A 15229-nucleotide genomic window follows, 5' to 3' on the forward strand; every position below is an offset into this window, starting at 1 on the left:
CATGTTTCTTCCATCACAGAAAATGTCACAAATAAATAGACATCATTTTATCATCTCAATTTAATGCCCTGGTGACTGTGGCAAATAGTTTTGTCTTATTTTGTTTTCAATAGACTTTATTTTTTAAAGCAGCTTTAGGTTCACAGCAAAATTGAGCAGATGGTACAGAGGCTTCCCATATATTCCCCTGCCTGTCATTTGTTAGAACTGGCGAACTTGCGATGACATGTCATAATCACCCAAGTCCATGGATGATGCTACAGTTTACTCAACACTGTACTTTCAATGAGTTTGGACAAATGTATACACCATCAAGGTATCATAGGACTTCCCAGGTGGCTCAGTGGTAAAGAATACGCCTGCCATTGGAGGAGACTCGGGTTCAATCCCTGGGTCAGGAAGACCCCCTGGAGAAGGAAATGGCAACCCGCTCCACTATTCTTGCCTGGAGAATCCCACGGACAGAGTCCATGTGGTCACAAAGGGTCGCCCACGACTTAGTGACGAAACAATACCAGAGTGTTTGTTTTCACTGCCTTAATAAGACTTCTGTGCTCCATCTATTCATCCCTTCTCCAACCCCTGATTGTTTAATGTCTCCACAGTTTTACCCTTTCCAGAATGTCTTGTAGTTGGAATCGTGCAGTACGTAGTCTTTTCAGACTGGCTGCTTTCCCTTAGTTACGTGCATTTAGTTCCTCCGTGTCCTCATGACTTGATGGCTCGTTTCTTTTTAGTTCCGAGTACCATTCCACTGTCTGAATGGGCCATAGCTGATACATTACGTTACTGAAGGGCATCTTGGTTACTCCCATGCTTTGGCAATTAAGACACTGCTATCAGCATGTGTGCGCAGGTTTTTGTGTGGCCCCAGTTCCTTTGAGTAACTGCCAAAGAGCACCATTCCTGGGTCATGTGGTAAGAGGACACTGAGTTTTGTAATAAAACTCCAAACTGTCTTCCAAAGTAGCTGTATCCTTTTGCATTCTGAATTTAACTGGAGGAAGCTGATTAAGAAGGTTAATATATGGACGCCTGAAAGTGAAAGTCGCTCAGTCATATCCGACTCTTTGTGACCACGTGGACTATACTGTCCATGGATTTCTCCAGGCCAGAACACTGGAGTGTGTATCCTTTCTCTTCTCCAGGGGGTCTTCCCAACCCAGGAACCGAACCAGGGTCTCCTGCATAGCAGGCAGATTCTTGACCAACTGAGCAATCAGGGAAGAAGCCCGTATAGGTAGATAGATACAGATATATAGATATGTAAGAATTTTGAGAGTGAACTGGTCAGTTACTTTGTTTCAATAGACAAATCCAATTTGGAATCCATGCAGATTTATTAAAATCACAAATCTAAGTGAAAGAAGAGCTCCCAAAATTCCGAAGCCATTTTATTCACTCAGAAAGTACTTACAAGCGGTAACGACTGTGCCGAATACTCTGCCTGTCCTCCTTGAAGGCAAGAAGACACAGCCCTTGCTTTAAAGCAGCCCACAGCCTAGGACAGGGGAAGACAAAATCATGTAATGTGAGAATAGTATGTTAATTATCCAGCCTACAGGTCCACGGGCATTCCAAGCCCTAGTTCTATGCGGAACATCTAGTAAAGATATGATTCTCTTTCGTGAAGAGGGAAGCAAAGCAAACGTTTATGGTTAAAGATGGTTGGATTTGAGTAGCAAGTCTTGCTTCCTGGTGTAGCCAGATCTGAAGTAACCTCATTTCCTCAAAGCCCATCTTATTGAATTATTATTCAATAAAAAACATCTTCAAAAGCCACTTCATTTTGGCTGTTCAGTCTTCTGGGAAATAAGCTATTTGTCCTCCTCCTCTGGCTCTTTGATGGGAAAGGCGTTTCTTAGACCCCAGCGCCCAGCAGCTCATGCCCTAACCCTCCGTGTCCCAGGGAACAGGGGTCTCCTCTGGATCCGAAGGCAAGCCCTCATGTGATGTAACCCCACCCCAGGCAGGATGCTTACGGCCCTGTACTCCTCACTCCAGCACCAAGCGCAGAAATCCCTCCTGTTCCCATGGGATATGTGAACAGCAGCATCAGCATTAAACAGCTCTCCTCGAATCCCTTTCCTAGGGTCCTTGTCTAAGAAGAGGCATTTTGTGTAACCATGGCAGCCTAGCTTTTAATCTCAAGACAGTCTGGACTTTCAGAATAAGAGTCTTTTGTTTTGTTTAAGATCCTTTTGCTGAATCTGTTTTATGAAAGCAGCCTCAGATAGGGGTGGAAATATACCTAGAGTGATCTTGAAGATAGAAGCGCCACGCAGGGTGTACTGTCAGTTTATATCTCCTTGCACTTAATTGTGATTAGAACCTAAGTGCTTAATAAATATGTGCAGAGTGGATAAACGCCACCATATGCCCCGTTTCCAAAGGTGACGGCTGAGGCCTTGAAACTGGTGTGGGAGCCAGTGGACGCGCTGGTGGACCCCCCGTGATGGCTCCAAGCCAGGGGCATGGAGGTGGGCCATCACTGGTTCTAAAGTAAGCTGGGCCCGCCCGTGGATGGTGGTGCCAACGGGCCAGGACCATCCCGTGCCGTCTCCTCCATCTGCAGGACTTACACGGTGCTCTCCACTCACGTTCTGGTCTTCAGGGCTGCCCTTGCTCATGGTTTTAAGCAAACACCTAAGTCATAGACAGGATCCGGAGAGCAGTTTATTAAAGTTTCCCTATAGGGCCTCCCCTGGTGGCTCAGACGGTAAAGTGTCTGCCTACAATGTGGGAGACCCGAGTTCGATCCCCAGGTTGGGAAGATCCTCTGGAGAAGGGAAAGGCACCCCACTCCAGTACTCTTGCCTGGAAAATCCCAAGGACGGAGGAGCCTGGTAGGCTACAATCCATGGGGTCGCAAAGAGTTGGACACGACTAAGCGACTAAACTTTCTAAACTTTAACTCAGAAATAGCCTAGCATCCTTTTATAAGCATCATACATAAAAAGAATTAGAGAAAAACAATGGACCAAAGCCCCTTAGAAGCAAAAGCCACTTTGTGGTCACACAGACTCACACCCTACTGCTTGCAGATGAGAAAACACACCCAGAGAAAGACCTGGAAACGATATTCCTAAACTCATACACTGACGTGATGGAACTGGGAATGGGACGCTTGGTTGGTTTGAACCTCTGCAGTATTCCAAGAAGGAGTGGCCCCTTTCAGAGCTGCTGCTGCTGCTAAGTCACTTCAGTCGTGTCCAACTCTGTGCGACCCCATAGATGGCAGCCCACCAGGCTCCCCTGTCCCTGAGATTCTCCAGGCAAGAACACTGGGGTGGGTTGCCATTTCCTTCTCCAATGCGTGGAAGTGAAAATGAAGTCGCTCAGTCGTGTCTGACTCTTAGCGACACCATGGACTGTAGCCCACCAGGCTCCTCCGTCCATGGGATTCTCCAGGCAAGAGTACTGGAGTGGGTGCCATTGCCTTCTCTGCTTTCAGAGCTAGAACCATCCAAATCTAAAGGCATAGTTTTCTCACAGGTCTTCACAGGATATAAACATCTGTACTGTGAGAGAGCCTCAATCTTCTCACCATTTCCGGTGGCATTTGCTGAAAACAAAACTGATAACCTAGGAAAAACATTTTCCTTGCTTGCGTCTGACGGAATCCCACCATGACAGGCAACCCTGGCGCCCGGCCCAGGGCTGAGGGGGAGAGGGGAGGAGATACATACGTGGACGATTCTGGCCACCAGCTCTCCTGGGTCCCCAGTGGGCTTGGCAGGTGAGGGGCTTGACGGTGGTGTCCGGACAAGCAGTCCTGAAGCTTGGAACCCCCAGCCCCTAGGGTCTGGAGTCCTGAGATGGCCTCTTCCCATCATCCCCACCTCCAGCTTATGCCAGAATCCATGCAACTGTACACGTGTGTGCATGCTAAGTGGCTTCAGTCGCATCCAACTGTGCAGCCCTCCAGATGGTAGTACCCTTTCCGCCAAGCTTCCAAACCTGATGAAACCCCCTCTGTCCCCACCCTGGCCCGTTTGAGACACCCCATGCCCCTTCATCTGCGGAGAGGAGAGAGGAGGGAGAGAAAGTGATGTGTCTGGAGGCCTGGTTTGGGCCCAAGACCATGGGGGTCAGGTTGGCTCCCCAGCACGGGGCTTCCCACAATTTTTCCATTAGGACACGTTTAGAAAACCATGGAATAGGTGACTGGAGCAATGGATGAAGCTGCTGACAGTCTGAACCAGACCCTGGTTTGGGAGTTCCCAGATGAGCGGATGATATCTTGGATGCATTTCGAATCCCACTTTGCTGCACAGCAGAAACTGACCCAGCAGTGGAAAACAAATATACTCCAATTAAAAATAATTAAAATAAAATCCACTCCCTTTATGCCAAGGGTAGGGGATAGGGTAAGAAGCTTTCACTTTGGGGGAAGTCGCAGTATGATGTCAAATGTGGCAGCCCACTCGAATGAATGAGCTTCAGAGAGACAAAATTTAACAGCTGGGAAACTAGGGCTGTCAGCTCACCTGTTGTCTTCTGCATGGCCGTGTCACCTTTCACTATTTGAAATTTATCTTGACTTTCTATTACCAAATATCATTTTAGTCTGTTTATTTTTCCTATCAAAACATAAGTAAGCTATTATCTACAAGACATGGGTTTTGGTCTTCCTGAATTCTTTTCCTCCATCACTGGTCTCCTATTTCTGAGCCGGAGCAGAATATTGTACCAAGCTGTGACCTCTGGGAAGCTATTTTGCACCGCCATCCATGCTGATGAAGAAGCCATAGAGGACTTGAGACTTGGAACGTGCTGAGTGGGATAAAAACTAGCTTCGTCCTCGCCTTGACCTGGGCCGGTCACGTTCACATTATCAGGAACTGAGAGTTCTCTGGATCTGCTAACAGTTTGAGCCTCAGCTTCTTCTAATCTCCTTTTGAAGAGACATGTGAATCACTAATGGAAGATTTCCACTTGGTTTCGATGATTCTGAAATCAAGTTGTTGTTTTTTCCTTTTCTCCTTTTTCCTCTCCCAGAGTAACCTGAGTCAGATTTACCATTTAATTTTGTGGGATTTCAGTTTCCTTGAAGTGAGCACAATTTGATTCGTTTCCCACAGATTTTAGTTCCCTGTGGATCTTGTGATCCTACAGCATGGCCGGCAGGGTGGTTCTTAACTGTAGAAAACGTTCTGTAGACGCTGGCGCTTTACTTCCGAAGGAGCTGTTCTCGTTAATGTCTTCATCAGAAAGCTGTCAGCTGGTGGGGGGTGTGTATTTGTAAAGTTCTTACACCTGACGTGGGTTTCTCCAAACTGTAGAGTTCACCACTGAAATATCTACCATTAGAACACCACACCACATCTAGATTGAACCCTAGTCTATCTACAAACTCTTAGATGCTTCTGGTGGCCCAGGGTAAAGAATCTGCCTGCAGTGCAGGAGACACGGGTTCGATCCCTGGGTTGGGAGGATCCCCTGTAGGAGGAAATGGTAACCCACTCCAGTATTCTCGCCTGGAGAATCCCATGGACATAGGAGCCTGGTGGGCTACCGTCCACGGAGTTGCAAGGAGTTGGACACGTCTGAGCGCTCACGCATCTATAAACTCATGTTTATTTAACCTAAAAGGCGTTGATAGCGGCAGTCCCCAGTCTTTTTGGAACCAGGGGCCAGTTTTGTGGAAGATAATTTTTCCACAGACCAGGCTTGAGGGAGGTAGAGATGGTTTTGTGATGTTTCCAGCATATCACATTTATTTGTACTTTATTTCTATTATGATTACATCAGCTCCACCTCAGATCATCAGGCGTTAGATCCCAGAGAATGGGGATCCCTCATTTATAGCAGTAATTACTAGTGAATACAAAGGCCTCATCCTCTATAACAAAACCTAAAAAAAAAAAAAAACAAAAAACCACCTACTGCTAATATTTGAAATGATACACCGAAGACTAAAAATACTCACCCAAACACGTGTCTGACAATTGTTGCCTTAAAATGTGAGTGCTTGGGCTTCTAAAGGGAGTTAGTTCTGTGGGTGTTTTCACCACAGAAATCAATTGGTCTTGACTTACTTTCATTGATGAATCCTTGGAAAGTGTAGACTTAGATCAGGACTCTCGGAGAAGGGAAATAACCCAGTGTTAACCACTTGTCAGTCATTGTGGAGGGCGCGGCGCAGACTGAGGGGCTCCAGTCCGCACGGGGTGCCCGGTGAGGGGGCGAGGCAGGCTGAGAGGAGGCTGAGGGCGGCTCTGCTCTTTGACCGGCGGGGCCGCACTCAGGAAACCTGGGGGCCGCAGCTAGGATTTTGGAGAAAGGCTCGTTCTTAGGCATCCCTTTGGGAGGCGTGTGAGGGAACTTGCAAACCTCTTTCTCCACGTGATGCTTGATTTCTCCTTGGGACAGAGCGGGGAGGAAAGGCACCCGGGTCTGTCAAGTCCCGGATCCAGTCTCTTCACCTGGGGCCTGCCCTATAGGGGCTGTTTGTTGTTTAGTCTCCAAGTTATGTCTGACTCTTTATGACCCTATGGACTGTAGCCCGCCAGGCTCCTCTGTCCGTGGCATTTCCCAGGCAAGGATACTGGAGTGGGTTGCCATTTCCTCCTCCAGGGGAATCTTCCTGACCCAGGGGTCGAACCTGAGTCTCCTGCATTGCAGGTGGATTCTTTACCTCTGTGACCAGGAAAGTCCCCCCTCTTTTCCCCCTGGCCCATGGTGTGCTTTTGAGCTACTTGTATTTTCTCAAATGTTAACAGAAGTGTTCTTGCCTGGAGAATCCCAGGGATGGGGGAGCCTGGTGGGCTGCTGTCTCTGGGGTCACACAGAGTTGGACACAACTGAAGTGACTTAGCAGCAGCCAGCAGCAGCAGTAATGTGACTTTCCCCATCCCTCTTTCAAGGAATGAGGCCCTTGTTGTCCTTGTGATCGCTGTAAAGGGATTTTAGGGTGAAGAGGGTCTGAGTGTGTCACCAACCTACCTCCAGGGGGCTGGGGACAGACCTGGGGAAACCCTGCCTTGCTGACCTGCAGGGTCACCCCAGCGTCCTCCCCAGTTTGTACAGACTCACAGTCATGCCCGAGAGTGATGTGAACCGCAGCCCAGGTGGAGAAAGGAGGAGGGTTTTCTGTGGCTGAAGAGCAGCCCATTCTCGCATGCCATAGCAGAGGATTGAGCTCTTACTTTTTAAAAAGATGTGATTTCTTTTTTTTTTTTTGGAGTTAGAATGTACTTGTCAGTCTCTTGGAATCTCCAATTAGAGTCTGATGCCTGTAAGGTTTTATATAAATATCTTTCTTATGTCAAAGCAGTTCCATTCATTGGCATGACATGGGCCATCTGGGTCTGTGGCAACTTCCCACATCTGGTGATTTTGGACAGGTTACTGAAACCTCACATCTCCGATTTCTTATCTATAAAATGGACGAGCAGTGCCCACCTCACGGGGCCCTTCAGAGGATTCAATGAGCTAATGAATCAAAGCTTCTGAGCACAGGGCCTGGGGCTGCTATATTTTCAGCAAGTACATGTCATTTTTGCTTTGTGTGTTTCCTGGTGCCATGTGCAGACATGTATTTAAACTATTTGGAGCCACTGGGAGGGGCATTTCCTACCGCATGAAAGTCTGGAAAGTTGGGCACCCAGGCCCTCTGGGAGTGCTGAGCACCGTGTGTGTGCACATATTCTACATGGTTTCAAATAACTGTCACCTTTTATAAGCAGACCTGGGGTTTCCGAACAGAACCCAGCTAAAGTCCTCCCACGACTGTAACAGTTTAATAGGGAGCTCAGCTCGGTGCTCTGTGATGACCCAGAGTGGTGGGGTGAGGGCACGGCAGAGACGCGATATATGCACATGGAGAGCTGACCTGTGTTGTTCCACAGTGGAAACACACACAACATTTTAAAGCAAGTATACGCCAATTAAAACATAAAATAAAATAAAAACATTGCTATACTTTGCAGAAAAACAAAAAAGGCCATGAGACCAAGGCGGTTCTAGTAGCTTGGCAGCCTATGTAAGCAAACCCAAAGCCCGTAATGCCTCAAAGTAAGAACACTGAGGCCTGAGGCACGCCAGCTGCACACCACCGTCGACTTTCCCAAAGAAGGCAGCTTCTTAAATGTTCACCAGATAATTTCCTTCCCTTGCCTTCAAGCCTCTTTGTAGAGGTCTTGGCCCTACCTCCTGTCAATGCAGCACTGCTATCCCCTTCTAATCTGTGTTGCTTGACTCAAATCAACTTCTGCTCAAATAAACTTTCAACATTTAAAAAATGATAAAGTGAATAAAATTCAACTCACACAAAAATGAATTACTGAAGTAAAAACTTCTACATGCATAGAAAGATACAGTAAAAAAAAAAGAAAACAAAAGCTTCTCAGCAGAAGGAAAAAATTAACAACAAAAGCAAAGAACCCACAAAGCAGAGGATAATTAACAGTCTTTCAAAATGGATTTTGAAAGACATCCCTGTAAAGCAACTGCAACTCTGAACGAACATTACAGATCACAATTGTTTAAAAATTCAGAGATGGATGGGACTCAGGGGAAATTTTGGAAAAAATGCCAAATCATTTCATATTGCAAGGTACACAAGGGAGAATGAATATCATGGAAATAAAAATAAGAAAAGGGAAGCAAAGAAAAAGGAAGAAAATTGATTAAAGGAACTAGAAAACAAATCGACTAAACACAAGCATAAGTTGTTACGGAACCAGGCTCCTTTGCCAGGAGCACAGGCCAAACGCTGACAGGCCAGCAGAGAAGGGACTTTCTCATGAGGCCGCCTGGCAAGGAGAGGCAGGAATGAATCCCAGATCCGCGTCCTAAAGGCAGCAGCTCGGGCTATCGGTCAGAGAAGGCTGAGGCGTGGGGAGCATGGGGAACGGGGATTGGAAACCAAAGAAAGGTGAGGTGATTGTTAGCTGCAGGGATCTTCAGGAGACTCACATCTTAGTATTTTCTGAGGGTGGCGTTTTTGGCCCTCTGACATCAGAAGGTCCCTGAGTGGACAATCACACGGGCCTGGTTACAGGCTTGATTGTCCCAACCGTTCTGAACAGACATGTCAGTTCAGAGCTGAATACAGCTGATTTCAACTTTCTGAAACACAGCCCTGGCGAATATCTTATTGTTTAGGCTACTAGATGCTTGGAGGACTCGCCAGTGTTTTATATCAACAATCGAAGCCACATTGAGCGTGAGACAGGTTATAGGTCTAATCGATCTGATGATTACTCTCGGTTTCAAAGAGACGCAGTATTTGTACAATTGATATGCGCAGGATGTAAAGCAATAAAATAGGAAAGATGTTCTTAAACTATCATTAAAGAAAACTTCTCTGATTTTTTTCATGGTGTAAAGTGCCCCTAGTGTTTCTACAGGAGCGATCTATACCTGAGAATAGGCAAGACAAAGGAGATAGGGAGGCAGGACGCGAGCCGCCTTCTAGTGGGTTTAGGAGTCAGGGTACTCAGATCTGTCTTAGAGCCGCTTGGAATGTGTGTCAGCAGAAGGGACAGCAGGCCCTGGGACATGAATAAACTTTCAATTATATGAGAAATTAATTCACAACAAGGTGGGGTTTCAATTCAGTGGGCAAAGAATAGATTACTTAATACACATTGTTCTGGCATAGACAGCCACCAATTTGTAAGAAAATAAAAATCCATGAGACTCTTATCTTGTCGTTCGTAGCCAAGTCATGTCTGACTCTTCCCAACCCCATGGACTGTAGCACACCAGGCTTCCCTGTCCCTCACCATCTCCTAGAGTTTGCCCAAGTTCATGTCCATCGAGTCGGTGATGCCATCCAACCAGCTCATCCTCTGTCACTCCCTTCTCTTCCTGCCCTCAATCTTTCCCAGCATCAGGATCTTGCCCAGTGAGTAGGCTCATCACATCAGGTGGCCAAAGTATTGGAGCTTTAGCTTCAGCACCAGTTCTTTCAATGAACATTCAGGGTTCATTTCCTTTAGGATTCAAAAAACTAACATCATGACATCTGGTCCCATCACTTCGTGGCAAATGGATGGGGAAACAATGGAAACAGTGACAGACTTTATTTTGGGGGGCTCCAAAATCACAGCAGATGGTGACTGCAGCCATGAAATTAAAAGACACTTGCTCCTTGGAAGGAAAGTTATGACCAACCCAGAAAGCATATTAAAAAGCAGAGACATTACTTTGCCAACAAAGGTCTGTCTAGTCAAAGCTTGGTTTTCCCAGTAGTCATGCGTGGATGTGAAAGTTGGACTATAAAGAAAGCTGAGTGCTGAAGAATTGATGCTTTTGAACTGTGGTGTTGGAGAAGACCCTTGAGAGTCCCTTGGACTGCAAGGACATCCAAGCAGTCCATCCTAAAAGAAATCAGTCCTGAATATTCATTGGAAGGACTGATGCTGAAGCTGAAATGCCAATATTTTGGCCACCTGATGCAAAGAACTGACTCCTTAGAAAAGACCCTGATGCTGGGTAAGATTGAAGGCAGAAGGAGAAAGGCATGGACAGAGAATGAGATGGCTGGATGGCATCGCCAACTCAATGGACATGAGTTTGAGCAAGCTCTGGGAGTTGGTGATGGACAGGGAAGCCTGGCATGCTGCAGTCCATGGGGTCACAAAGGGTCATACATGACTGAGTGACCGAACTGATACTGATACTTCCTTTAGGGTTGACTGGTTTGATCTCCTTGCTGTCCAAGTGCCTCTCAAGAGTCTTCTCTAGAACTACAGTTTGATCAAAATATACTCTATGTTAATTAAATATTCAATTAAAAATTAAAAAAAAAGTATAACACTTCAAGAAAAATAAACAATTATATTTACAGTCTGGGGTGAGAGATTCTTTTTGGCAACCTGGAAACAATATAATGATAGGCTGAGACACTATCTAGAAGCCAGAAAGTTTTGTATGGGAAAAGAAAAGGCAAGCATACTTAAAAATGAACAGAAATATAGGCATTGTTGAAAGTAAAAGTGAAAAGTGAAAGGGTCAGGCACTCAGTCGTGTCTGACTCTTTGTGACCCCAGGGACTGTAGCCCGCCAGGCTCCTCTGTCCATGGGATTCTCCAGGCAAGAATACTGGAGTGGGTTGCCCTGCCCTCCTCCAGGGGAGCTTCCCGACCCAGGTCTCCTGCATTGCAGACCATTTCTACCATCTGAGCCACCAGGGAAGCCCATCGGGCATGGCAGAGTAGGTAGAAATTCACAATTGCTTTGGAAAACAAACTGGGAATATTTAACAGGAAAATACACTGACCCTTTAATGCAGCAGTCCCACTCCCGAGAATTCAGCTCATATGGGGAGGGAGGTGGAAGGGGGGTTCATGTTTGGGAACACATGTAAGAATGAAAGATTTTAAAATTAAAAAAAAAAAAAAAGAAATAATGCACTGGGCCTTAAGAATATTTTCAGCAGACATTTACCACAATGTTGCTCACAGAGGCAAAACCGAATGTAGACGCAGAGCCAGGGAAACGGTTACATAAGCTACAGCACAATCAGAGTATTAGGCAGCTGTCCCCAAAATAATAACTAGAATGATGCAGAATCGCGGGAACTGTACCGTACATCATTGCATGTGAAAAGAGAAGCTATATATTATGATCTCTCTTTCATTAGAAAAATACCTGACCCCTTTGTGATCTCTGTATAGGTACGTGCATATCATAAGTATGGGTGAGTATGATTACCTGAACACTGAGGAAAGTATTTAAAAGCCTGTGATGTCATTGACATCATGGTGGAGACCTCTGTGGCCCCCAGCTTGCTGCGTGGATATTCCTCCGCCTGTGACTTGACCATCACACTCACACCACATATCTTAGCTTTTGGCACATCTCAGCTCAACAGCTTCTGTGTTCACTGGGGTAACACATGCTGCTACAAATGAGAAACCAAGGCATCTAAGAGTTCAAATTAGGTAGACGTTTATTTCCTGCTCTAGGTAAGTGTTCAAGGTTGACTAATTGCTCTCCTTCAAGAGGTAATTTGGGGAAACAGGTCACTGGAGAGCTGGTGACTTGTTATACTACAGCAAAACATTTGGGAAAACTACACCTGTGGGTGATTTTTCCCTGATAGCTCAGTTGGTACAGAAGCTGCCTGCAATGTAGGAGACCCCGGTTCGATTTCTGGGTCGGGAAGATCCGCTGGAGAAGGGATAGGCTACCCACTCCAGTATTCTGGCCTGGAGAATTCCATGGACTGTATACCATGAACTTCCAACTTCAGGCTGGATTTAGAACAGGCAGAGGAACCAGAGATCAAATTGCCAAGATCCACTGGATCATCAAAAAAGCAAGAGAGTTCCAGAAAAACATCTACTTCTGCTTTACTGACTACGCCAAAGCCTTTGAGTCTGTGGATCACAACAAACTGTGGAAAATTCTTAAAGAGATGGGAATACCAGACCATATGACCTGTCTTCTGAGAAATCTGTATGGAGGTCAGGAATCAACAGTTAGAAATGGACATGGAACAACAGACTTGTTCCAAATCGGGAAAGGAGTATGTCAAGGCTGTATATTGTCACCCTGCTTATTCAACTTATATGCAGAGTACATCATGTGAAATGCCAGGCTGGATGAAGCACAAGCTGGAATCAAAATTTCCAGGAGAAATATCAGTAACCTCTGATATGCAGATGACACCACCCTTATGGCAGAAAGTGAAGAGCCTCTTGATGAAAGTGAAAGAAGAAAGTGAAAAAGTTGGCTTAAAACTCAACATTCAGAAAACTAATATCATGGATCCAGTCCCATCATGGGACTTCATGGCAAATAGATGGGGAAACAATGGAAACAGTGACAGATTTAATCTTTTTGGGCTCCAAAATCACTGCAAATGGTGACTGCAGCCATGAAATTAAAAGACTCCTTGGAAGAAAACTTATGACCAACCTAGATAGCATATTAAAAAGCAGAGACATTACTTTGCCAACAAAGGTCCATCTAGTCAATGCTATGGTTTTTCCAGTGGTCATGTATGGATGTGAGAGTTGGACCATAAAGCAAGCTGAGCGCCAAAGAATTGATGCTTTTGAACTGTGGTGTTGGAGAAGACTCTTGAGAGTCCCTTGGACTGCAAGGAGGTCCAACCAGTCCATCCTAAAGGAGATCAGTCCTGGGTATTCATTGGAGGGACTGATGCTGAAGCTAAAACTCCAATACTTTGGCCCCCTCGTGCAAAGAACTGACTCATTTGAAAAGACCCTGATGCTGGGAAAGACTGAAGGCAGGAGGAGAAGGGGATGACAGAGGATGAGATGGTTGGATGGCGTCACTGACGTGATGGACCTGAGTTTGAGTAAGCTCTGGGAGTTGGTGATGGACAGGGAGGCCGTGCCTGCTGCCGTCCATGGGGTCACAAAGAGTCGGACATGACTGAGTGACTGTCACTTGTTTTCCTCACCCCTGCAGCACCGGGAAGGCAGACCGCACACCTGCCCAGCCAGCCGCTCCAGGAAAAGGACCGTGTCCTGACTTCCCCACGGGTGCAGGTGGCCCGCGTGTCCTGGCTCATGGCCGCCGCCCCCATCCACAAGTCGTCGGCACAGTTTTACTCTCCTCCCTGACCTCTCCTTTCTTAGTCATGTTTCTCCCTGACTCTGACCCTCTCACCCCTTTCTTATAAAGACCCTGTGATTACACTAGGCCCACTTGGCTAACCCACGAGCATCTCCCCATCCATGCCAAGGCCCTTAATTAATAACATCTGTAAAGTCCCTCTTGTCAGGTAACATACTCGTGAGTTTCAGGGTATCATTCATGTGATACCTATGTTAATATTATTAACATCTTTGGGGGGGAAATATTATTCTGTCACCAAGGAGGGCAAAGAGAGAAAGGAAAGGAAAAGCCAAAAAAAAGAAGCCAAAGCACCAAGCACTGGCATACTATGCAAAATTATGGGTTTTGTTGAGCATAAACAAGCAACTTTTATTATTTTTAAGAAAATATTTAAAAATAATATTTATTAGCATACAGTTGATTTAACAAGCAAGCTTTAAAGAGGAAACAATATTTGAAATAAAATCATGGAGGAAGGGGCAGAGAGAGAGGCGGCGGAGAGTAGGAGTAGAAAGTGGAGACACCAGTTTTCGAGGTGCAGTTTAAGCTGGTGTATCCATTCATGCCTCCGGGCAGGCAAAGGTATTTCCTAAGAAATCATTTCAGAATTCGATTTTACTTCTGGCCGTAGGAGTTTCCGTTCCCTTGTTGGGACCAGAAAAGCAAATGAGGGCGTGAATGGAGGTTTTCATTTGTAAAACGGCCCCCAGGTGCTGCCTTTTAAGGACAGAAACCTGCGACTCTCTCTTCATTATAGAATCACAATCCCTTTTCCTTTTTCTCCTGGACTGGTGTTCACGGGACCGTCCATCCATCTGAGAGCCAAGCCGGGCTTCATACAGTGCCTGTCTGTTGGTAGATGCTGGGGAGACCCTTGGGAAAGCCAGGTAACTGTTAAAGAGGTATTGAGGGGAAAAAAGCACCTAAAATATAGTTGTTAGAGAGAGCATCCTTTGGAGAGGAATGAGCTGAAATTAGATGTGATACCTATTTTTATCCTCTTGAAATTCACTTTTTGGAACCAAGAGTGAGAGTTACACCGTGAGCTTTCTTTCTTTTGTTTCTAAGGAGTTTTAGGAATAACCATGTCTTTTTCTTCCTTATCTTGCTCTCACACTTAATACTGGATATATCCTCATGGAGGCCACCAGGGAGCGGACGGCAGCGCGTGGGCATCCCAGAAAAGGAGGGGTGGGGCACGGGCAGTGCCCGGGGAGTGGGCACAGCAAGGGGCATGCGGGGAGTCAGATGCGGATCAAGATGTCAGCACAGCTCCAGTCTGTGATGCCCCAGAAGGCCAGATCCCACCCCGACACGCAGACCCTCCCAGAGCAAGTAAGCAACACAACTCAGACCCTGCCTTTCCTTCTCAACCCGGGCGCTATGCCCGCCCACCTGCTGTCCGTCCGGAGGACCACGTGGGTGTGCAGGTGAAGCCAGACTGGGGCTGGCAGGGGCGGCTCAGTGATGATCGGTTTCGTCCACTACGCTTGCAGCCCTCACTCTGCAGAAAGCAAAGAGACAGCTGAATCCAACATGGATGCAGTCCCCACCGTCGGCGACTACTGTCCACAGGCCTTTAGAACTGTGGCTGGCTCCAGAAGGTGTTAGAGCTGAACCACCATTTCTGTTGGTCACAGGGGTTGCGAATGTGTAATAAGATTCCAGAGCTCATGTTTTGCAT

The sequence above is a fragment of the Budorcas taxicolor genome, chromosome 9, assembly GCF_023091745.1.
Source record: "Budorcas taxicolor isolate Tak-1 chromosome 9, Takin1.1, whole genome shotgun sequence".
NCBI lineage: Eukaryota > Metazoa > Chordata > Mammalia > Artiodactyla > Bovidae > Budorcas > Budorcas taxicolor.